The 9,174-nt window shown below is 37.9% G+C and overlaps 1 protein-coding gene across 11 annotated transcripts in view; it reads left to right on the top strand.

The window, feature by feature from the left end:
- Nucleotides 1-9,174, top strand: part of LOC109859243 (serine/threonine-protein kinase MARK2-like) — a 102,263-nt gene that overhangs the window by 61,441 nt on the left and 31,648 nt on the right. For 5 of the 11 annotated variants that reach the window (XM_020437275.1, XM_020437282.1, XM_020437281.1 and 2 more), the window contains exon 1: nt 7,357-7,474. The exons of 3 other annotated variants lie outside the window; for them this stretch is intronic. The gene's annotated coding sequence lies outside the window, so the exon portion shown is untranslated. Of the gene's footprint in view, nt 1-7,355; nt 7,475-8,011; nt 8,178-9,174 lie in introns of those variants that run through there. 3 more of the 11 variants (XM_020437286.1, XM_020437284.1, XM_020437277.1) reach the window with 3 other exon arrangements.

Below are 9,174 nucleotides of genomic sequence, written 5' to 3' on the forward strand. Positions count from 1 at the left end.
ATATATATATATATGTATATATAGAATTTATATATATATAGAATTATATATATGTGCATATGAAGTATTATATGTTACATGAGAAACGTGCCATTGTATTTTTATGGCAAATTACGGTGAGAGAGAACGTTGCTATATTGAATACAATCAGGCACGATATACACGTATCAAGTACATAAATTAGCTCATTGCGCTCGATTGATCTGACACCGGTCGATTATCAGGGATCGTCATCTATCGGATGCACGAAGGAAGGCCGTTTGAGAGAAGATCCCCTCCCTCCCGTGTGTGTAACTGTATTAATTGGAAATTATACGCTTCGCTTGATACCTCAGTATATTGACACGCACGCATAATTCGCGAAGATCGATTTCACGTCGAGTTTTTTTTTTTTTTTTTTAGCGGCGATCGTTACGCGAATTACGTGAGAAAAAAAAATCCTATTTGTCACTTGTGCGTTTAATGGAGCATTACTTGCTCGTTGACTCAACATCACGGGCGATACCGTGGCGCGATTTTGTTTAACTTTAGCTCGAGGGGAAAGGAGAATTATCTCGATCGTTCTTCGATTGCATTAGCGTTAATCATGGTCATCCGCGCGCAAACCAACAACATTCCAAGTTTATATTATCACCGATCTGTTTTTCAATGTGAAGTCCGAGACACGCACACGTTTAACATAAATTATCATTTTAAATTCATTCACGGCATTTTTCATTAATTTGAATAACAAATCTCGGTCATCGCGATCAATATCTATTACCTCGCGTAATAATCTCCCTTTAATCAAAATTTATATTACTCTTTGAAAAAAAAAAAATCCATTAGACTAAAGTTTCTATTTTTTGGTTGCGACAACGTTTGAAGGTGGAGTACGTTCTTGTATCGCGGTAAAAAAAAAAAAAAACAAAGAGAGAAAGAGAGTCTGTAGGCGTGGAGAGACCGAGTTAATCTCGTGAGAAGCGTTAAATCAAGCGAAGAGAGTTGTTGGCGCAATCGAGTCCGAGAGAAGATGCAATCGAAAAATGACGAGTTACTCTCTCTCGAACGAACGAAAAAAAAAAGAGACGCCAAGAGAAGTCTCGGGTTTATCGCGCCCGTCGGGACGACCCCCGACATACATCAATGGCGGGTTTAATTGCGGGATTCGGCTCGCGGGGAAAGTTTGATTAAACGCTTATTATTCCCGGGGAAGATAACACGCAATCTGCGATTCAAAATACCCGTTCGTTTTTTTCGCGCGGAAAACAGCGCGAAACAAAGAGAAGTTTGTTTTTCTATATCATCACCCGGTTGCGCTTTTTCCAAGCGACGACGATGCGGCTTTGATCAAAAAATAAAATGCAAAACGGGGCGAGGGGGAGGTGTACAGGGAAGCAACAGAAAAAAAAAAAACGGAGCGAGTTACACGTTCGTTCCGCGTCATAAAAGTGGTGTCAAACGTGTCGCGTGTATCCGAAACAATCGGAATCGATTCATTGATCAGAGGATAAATTTATTAATTGAATATTATTATTATTGAATAGAGAGGAGTGTAGTAAGCTTCAATAAATTCTTATAAAACAGGAAATGTATAATGGCCATTTGAAGCAAAAACACTGGTGATAACGTGTGTATGATAGATGCATTACTTTATTCAAGCAGGTAACATATAGAACGTTTTCGGCCTTAGATTAGGCCTTTATCAATATATATATATATATATAAATATGATGTTATGTAACAGTTACTTTAATATTTCTATATTGTAATCATGTGACTTGTATAAGTTTTAATTGAAGAACATCATATTTATATATATATATATATTGATAAAGGCCTAATCTAAGGCCGAAAACGTTCTATATGTTACCTGCTTGAATAAAGTAATGCATCTATCATACACACGTTATCACCAGTGTTTTTGCCTCAAATGGCCATTATACATTTCCTGTTTTATAATTATTATTATTATATGATTGATTAATTGATTATTATATATAATTGATTATTATATTAATTGATTATTATATTATTATTATTAATTGATTAATTGATTGTTATTAGGTCTACCGGAAAGTTCTGTCCGTTTTTGGAATAAAACAAAATACAAATTTTTCTTACCGTCAATAAACTTTATTAAATAATATATAATTGCCATTATATTATTAATGATTTCTTGCCAGCGTGAGGGCAATTTGTTATATTCCATTTTTGAAAAATTCAGAAAAATATTGTATTTTGTTTTATTCCAAAAACGGACAGAGAACTTTCCGGTAGACCTGATATTATATTATTATTATTAATTGATTAATTGATTATTATTATATTATTATATGAGACCTTCTGTGAAAGGTTGTAATATAATTGCAATTGATAAAAATCGTCCACAAGTTTGCGTCGGTAGGAAAACCGCAACATAGTCGTCAAAACAGCAACAACGGCTACCTGCTGCTTTATTGCGGGTCTTCCGTTCCCTTTTTCCTGCGACGCACAAGACGGATTTTCGTCTCGTGTGAATTCAATTGTCACATCTGTAATTACTCGCTCGTTTACTCGATTTGTTCGAGCCCTCTTTCCCGGTTGACAAAAGCGTCGGCGCGCGTTTATACAGTGTGTTTGGTTTGTGTTTGTCACACGCGCGTTCGATAATAGAATTCTCTATTGCACCGAAAAAAAAAAAACATCGCCGTGTGATGTTTTCGTCGATCCTTTCCTTCCTCCCTGTGTGTTGTCACAACGAGAGCGCTTACAAAGTCGTCGGAGATACGTTCTATTATTTCTACCCTTACGAAAATATTATATATTTTTCACACGTTACGTATATTATAGTTTTTGGTAACCGAGGTAGCATTTTAGAACGTGAACCTCGGGAAATCAAGTGACTGCGACACTTATATAATCTGTCGAAGAAGAACGTGACCAGTTTAATTTATGAAATTTATTGAAAAATTTATTAATTTGTAATAAATGAGTTTTAGGCTCTTTTAATTACAAACTAAGCGAAATTTTGAATGACATCATAGGAGCCTTACGCCGATTGGTTGTTGCGTAATAAATATATGAGCATTTTTTTTTTAAAGTGGTTAAGTCCATTTTTGAAAAAAAAAAAATAAGTGATAAATGAGGTGTGACCTCCGGCTCCTTTTGGTAACTCCAATAAATAGAATCAATTAGCAGGGCAATAATGATCCATGGCAGGATGTTGTGCCGTAGAAAAAATTGAAAAATGTAATCGAGACGTTTCGACTTTATTTTTTTAAGTCCTTATCGATCTAAAATTATTTTACAATATAAAATTATTTTACAATCACTGTTAACCCAGTATTTACAATATATAATTGATTGTAAAATAATTTTATATTGATAAGGACTTAAAAAATAAAGTCGAAACGTCTCAATTGCATTTTTCAATTTTTTCTACGGCACAACATCCTGCCATGGCTCATTATTGCCCTGCTAATTGATTCAAAAAAAAAAAATAAGTTAGTGATAGTTTTAGTGAGACATAGATGTCCTTTTTTTTATATTTATAATAACACAAAAAAAATGGACTTATATCACTTTCAAAAAAACAACGGCTCATATATATTTTATAATTATACTTTACTTTTGTAAAGTTTTGCGTGAATTCGAAATGAAAATGCAATTTCTAAATTCATACAGGATGCTGAACTTGCATCACGTATATGAGAGATATCCTCGTTTACTCCTCTAACTAATTTTAAAATATTGCGCAAAATTTTATGCGACAAACAACCAGCGTGAGGCTCCTATGACCATCCAAAATGTTGCGTAGAAAAATTTATATTACATAAAACTGAAAACACATGTATTTATTTTACTCGATTTGTGTGTGTGTGTGAAAGAGAGAGAGAGAGAGAGAGAGGAAAAGATCAAAATGTTTGAATATTAATAATGTGTTCTATTGTCAACAATTACCTGATATCTTTGAAGTTTACGTCTTTCCGCTGACCTTATTCTTGCACTTGTATCTCAAGATGTTAGGCAATTATTGACAACAATGACAACTGAACGCGTTAATACAAAAGCATTTTAGTTTCACGCACGTACAATCGAGAATGGATGTAGTTACATGTTTTATTTTATTTTTTTATTTTTTTTTTTTTGTATGATAAATTTTTCTGTAAACTGATCACGTTCTTCTTTGACAGACTGCGCAGAACGACAGTGACGATTCGAGAAAGATTGATATATTATTCACTGCAAGTTTTTACATAATTGGCGGCAAATGGTTGACATTCTTGCACAATTATGCGCGTGTACGTATCGCAGTAGTGGCAATATTTCCCGGTTCGCGCGTCAAGTGACATTTCGATTATCTTCGCGAGGAATGCGGCAAAGTGGAATTTCTTTAACCAAGGCGAGAATGTGCGTGCGCGATGCGCGCAACTTCTGTTACGAGAACTTCGCGCGATTCTATCTCGCGCGCAATCGCAAGAAATCGAATGATTTTTCGCTATTTAAACGCGAGTTCGGTCGCAGTGTGAAACGCTCGCTGCGCAAACGCTGAACCTGTACAATTCTCGCAGAAAAAAAAAAAAAAAAAACAGATACCCTTCGCGTTTTTCACGCATAAACGTTCTCGTTGATGGCATCTCTCGGTGTTGAGCAACGCCGTTGCCTTGACACGCAAAGCGTTTTTCAACAAACAAAAAAAACAATTCATATCTCGTAGAAGAAACACCGAGCAATTACCGTTAAAGATTTTCGACGGCGCAATTAAATCGAAGTTTGAGTTTTCCGCGGGCAAATTCTCTCGTGTGTGTTAATTTCTTTTTTTTTTTGTCCGTTCTCGATAACGTGTTTCTTCGTTGATCGCGCGGCCGCTTTTTTTGTCGAAGAACAACGAAGAAGACCAACTCTATCGCTCGAGTCGCGCATCACAGCGCGCGCAGTAAGCGCTAAATCTCGCAGTTTTACTTTCATTCCGAAAAAGAACAAACAAACAAACAAACGAACACACATACGGGTAATTTTATAATAACGTATATTGATATTACGGTGCGTTATCGTCGAAACACACAGCGCTTATTGATATTATCGTCAAATTCTCTCGCAAGTGGAACAATAACGCGTAAATGGAAACGGCATTGGAATTAACAACAAAACAAAAATAAAAAAAAAAAAACTAACGAGAAATATTTTTATCTCGTTGTTGCTTTTTCAATATAGTTTTTTTTTTTTTTTTTTTTCTATTTCGAGACATTTGGTTTTTTCTGTCTTACGCGTCCGGGCACTTGTCACGACACGACAGAACGGCGCAGCCGCCAAGAGCCGTGTTATTTCTACACGACGTATATAATTGTAGCACGCAAAAACGCGTTGCGTAATAATTGAAAGGGCTTTTTTTTGTTTTTCGTCCTGTGACGCTTCCTACGATTTAACGAGATCGATAGTGTGTTTGCTCGGGAAATGGGGGGTTCGACGTTTTTTTAGAACTCCCATTTCACATCCGACCCAGCCGGAAATAAAGATGCTCCCATCCGGGCGGCGTTCCGGGCGGCTTTTCCAACGACTAAAAGTGCGACGACGACGAATGACTACGCCTTCTCGCAACGATTTTGCTCCATAAAGGACATTTTGTAAAGTGGCGAGAATTATCGCGCGCGTGGGTGTCTCGCGGAAGCGCATCCTTCGCCGCGCGTACACGCGTTCGTACACGCGGATAAGAGAGCGGCGCGATTTTCTCGCCAACGCGTATTGATGTGTCATTTGTGCGCATCCGAGCTGCTTTACTCAATTCATTACATCGCGTGAAGGTATTTATTTTATTTTATTTTTTTTTTCTTTTCTCGAGAATACAAACTTCACACAAATTTGAAACGCTTTTGCTTTAATCGCGTCGTTATGAAGTTGCGTCGCGAAGTTTATTATCTCCTGGAGTGTCTCTTCACATTCTTAACTCGCACTCGGCCACGTCTTTTATACCCCTCTTGCTTTCTCGACCGCAAATCCTCATTTGCCGACGAAGCCGGTCATTTTGTTGTTTTTTTTTTTCTTCTTTTTTTTCTGCCCTCTAACGAAATCCTCTGACTGGTATTGCTACGGCGCGACGTGGTGGCAGTGCGGCGTTGCGTGTCGCACGCGAAAACCTTTCGAACAATGCTGCACCGCCACTTTGACACGCCACGTACGTGCATTCACGCTCGTCAATTTTTATATCGCAAACCGCAGTGCAAATTAATTAACTTATGAAAAAAGAAATCCCCTCCCCCCAAAAAAACAATTTAAAACATGGTTTTTATCGTATGCCCACACACATATATGCATTGTGCGTGTGTGTATATATATACACATTTAATATTATATATATATAGTATATTAATGTGTGTGTGCGTGGGCATGTGCGTGCGTGCGCGCGCGCGTGTATTATATATATATAAAATGAACAAGATAGATAGAACGTCACGAGTCTCTACTTTGTATATTCAAAGTGCTTTTTATCTTCTGGTAATCGCGTGTTCCCATACATCTTTTAATTTGCATAACAAATCAGAATCCTTTGTTAACGTTTTTTTTGCCGGTACTCTCACACACACAGAGCACCTCTACTAAGGACACGTTTCTTTGGACATTTTCACAAGAAATAAATAATGCAACGTGTAGGTTTATATCTGTAGTGTGATGTCGTTTAGTGATTAATCAACTTCTGTGTGTTTTCTTTTTTCTTTTTCTCTCTCTCTCTCTCTCACACACACTCGTTCGCTCGCTCTTACACGCTGACACTGACATTATGCCTGAACGAAAAGTCGTTCCTGGCGAATGTCCAGAATCACTTCGAATCTGCTTTGTGACAGTTCGGAAACTCTAAGGTGCTAAATTCGTACCGCGAAACAGGTGGAGTGTAAAGCCGGAGCGTGCGCGATCTCGGAAGAAAACGTGTTTCGATCGGCATAAATCGTTCGGGGGATGACTCGGCCGCGTGCCTTAAGGAACTTTTCGCGGTGTTATATTCCACGAATCAAGTTGATTGTAAACGCCGTCCGGTATCTTATTGCGTTTCGCTACGTGGCAAGAAAGTGATATAAAAAATTTTATTGCTTGTTTTGCTCGTGTTGCTTTTTTTTTTTTTTTTTTTNNNTTTTNTTTTTTTTTTTTTTTTTTTTTACGCTTCAGTAAAGCGCAACGGGCGTTCTTCAATTTCTCTTATCGCTTTGCGATTTTGTGCGTTTGTTTCTTCGTAACGTACATATGTACGTTTGTTGCGCGGGATTCTCGTTGCGGTGGTCGTCCGAAGTGTATTAGAAGGTAAATACACACACACACACACATACACTCTATCGCTTATCAGTATCTACTTCTGAGATAAGCGGCGTAACGAAGTCGGAGCCGGTCCCCGAGCGCTTATCGCCGTCACTCGAGAAATGGATCCTCAGTTCCTCGCTTAACCGGCTGTCGTCTAGTCTCTCTTTCGTTTTTTACGTGATCGACATTTTTTGACCGAAAGACAGAGAGGAAGAGAAAAAAAAAGGTGCGACTTACTTACTAGCTTTTGTGTGTCATTTTTTTTTGGGGGGGGGCAAGGCTCCGTGCGAGTGCAAAAATTCGTTCGTATATCGACGTGCGCGTGTGCGTGTTCGACACGCCGTCGCGTATATGTGTGACACGCTGCTGATAGCGCTCGGGAACGATCGGTGGAAATTTATGTGCCAGTGTCGTGGTTTCGTTCGTTGTGCGAGTTTTAGTCTCTCTCAAAAAAAAAAAAAACTACCGCATTACCGTGGGTGATCGCTCCCGGTTACGCCGGCGCATTTAACCGGCAAAGGAAATTTATTGGAGCAGTTTTTTTTTTTTTTTTGCATACGGGAGAGAAGTAACCGCGCCTTCTTCTGTGCGGTGGTTCAACAACGATCCGCGTAACATATCGCGTTCGAATTTGCATTTTATATTTCGAACTTTTAAATATTTATTAATTTAAATATTCCATTTTTTTTTTATATTGTTCTCTGTGAAGTTTTGTGTGTTAAAAAAAAAACTTTTACTTGGAGAATATATCTGAAAAAAAAAAAAAAGGTCGAGAACCATTTTATACTGTTCTACAGTCATCCGGAAAATTCCCAACGCGATATCGTCGATCGCGTCGTGTAATCACAGGAAAAGAAACGGAGAGACCCCATTACAAAGCCGTTTCTGCGAAGCGATGGTGGGAAGAGTTTGCTGCATTGTCACCGGGCGTTCGTATGAACAATTAATGTGTACACGATAGCAAATCCGTCCTGGGGGGGTCTCCCTTTGTCGCGAACGATCGTCGCGACGATCGCGTCTCCTCGCCTCGGACAATTTTATATACGTTCGGAACTTTCTCAGTCTTTGTAAAAAAAAAGAAAAAAAAGATTTCCGCAAAGCGCGATATCCGTATACGCTTTACAACGCAAATTTGTGTTTTAGAAAGTCCACCTGTACAGGGTGTGTCGGGGAACGCTATCCATCCGCGCTTTCTCTTACCTTGCGGCTTCCTCGACATGAGTCACACATTGTAGATTAGATTACTTTTAACAGTGGTATTGTAACTTACTTTCGAAAGAGATGTGTTTTTGCGTTAAAATTATTACATATATCTCTCTGTATGCACGTACGGAGAAAACATGGATTTTCCAGAACTCATGATTTCGCGAACAAAATTTCCGAGACACCCGGTATATCGTCGATCTATAAATCTTACTCTTCCATCTTGTTTGAACGCGATTTATCGCATTTCCGAATGGAAAAACGGCACATCGGACATTGCTTGTCGTTTGTTCAATAAGTTCTCGTCGATCTTCTTTCGCCAAATCGGTTGTGTGTAATCAAAAATGTTGCGATTGCTTTCGATGAAGCGACGGAAGTTTCACTCAAATCTGCAACGTTAATTGATTGATCAGTCTTCATGTTTTTTTTCTTTTTTTTTTTTTAACTTAAACGAATCATAGATCTATCCAGTACGGAGAGGATTTTAATTTCTCGTCAACTCAAAAACTTGCTTTCTCTTCGGATATCTGAAATCAAGATCTCGTTTTATCATTCCGCTCTCTCTTTTTATCTTTCGATCTCGTATCAACAATAACGAAGCGTATTTGCAAGGAAATTTGTGAATCAGCTGTGAGGAAAAGTGAATAATACATAAATATTGTTAAATATTAATAATATATATATAAATATATTATTAAATATTTATATATATATTATATATAT

This window comes from Pseudomyrmex gracilis, unplaced genomic scaffold (genome assembly GCF_002006095.1).
Source record: "Pseudomyrmex gracilis isolate BER0280 unplaced genomic scaffold, ASM200609v1 scaffold_250, whole genome shotgun sequence".
Taxonomy (NCBI): domain Eukaryota; kingdom Metazoa; phylum Arthropoda; class Insecta; order Hymenoptera; family Formicidae; genus Pseudomyrmex; species Pseudomyrmex gracilis.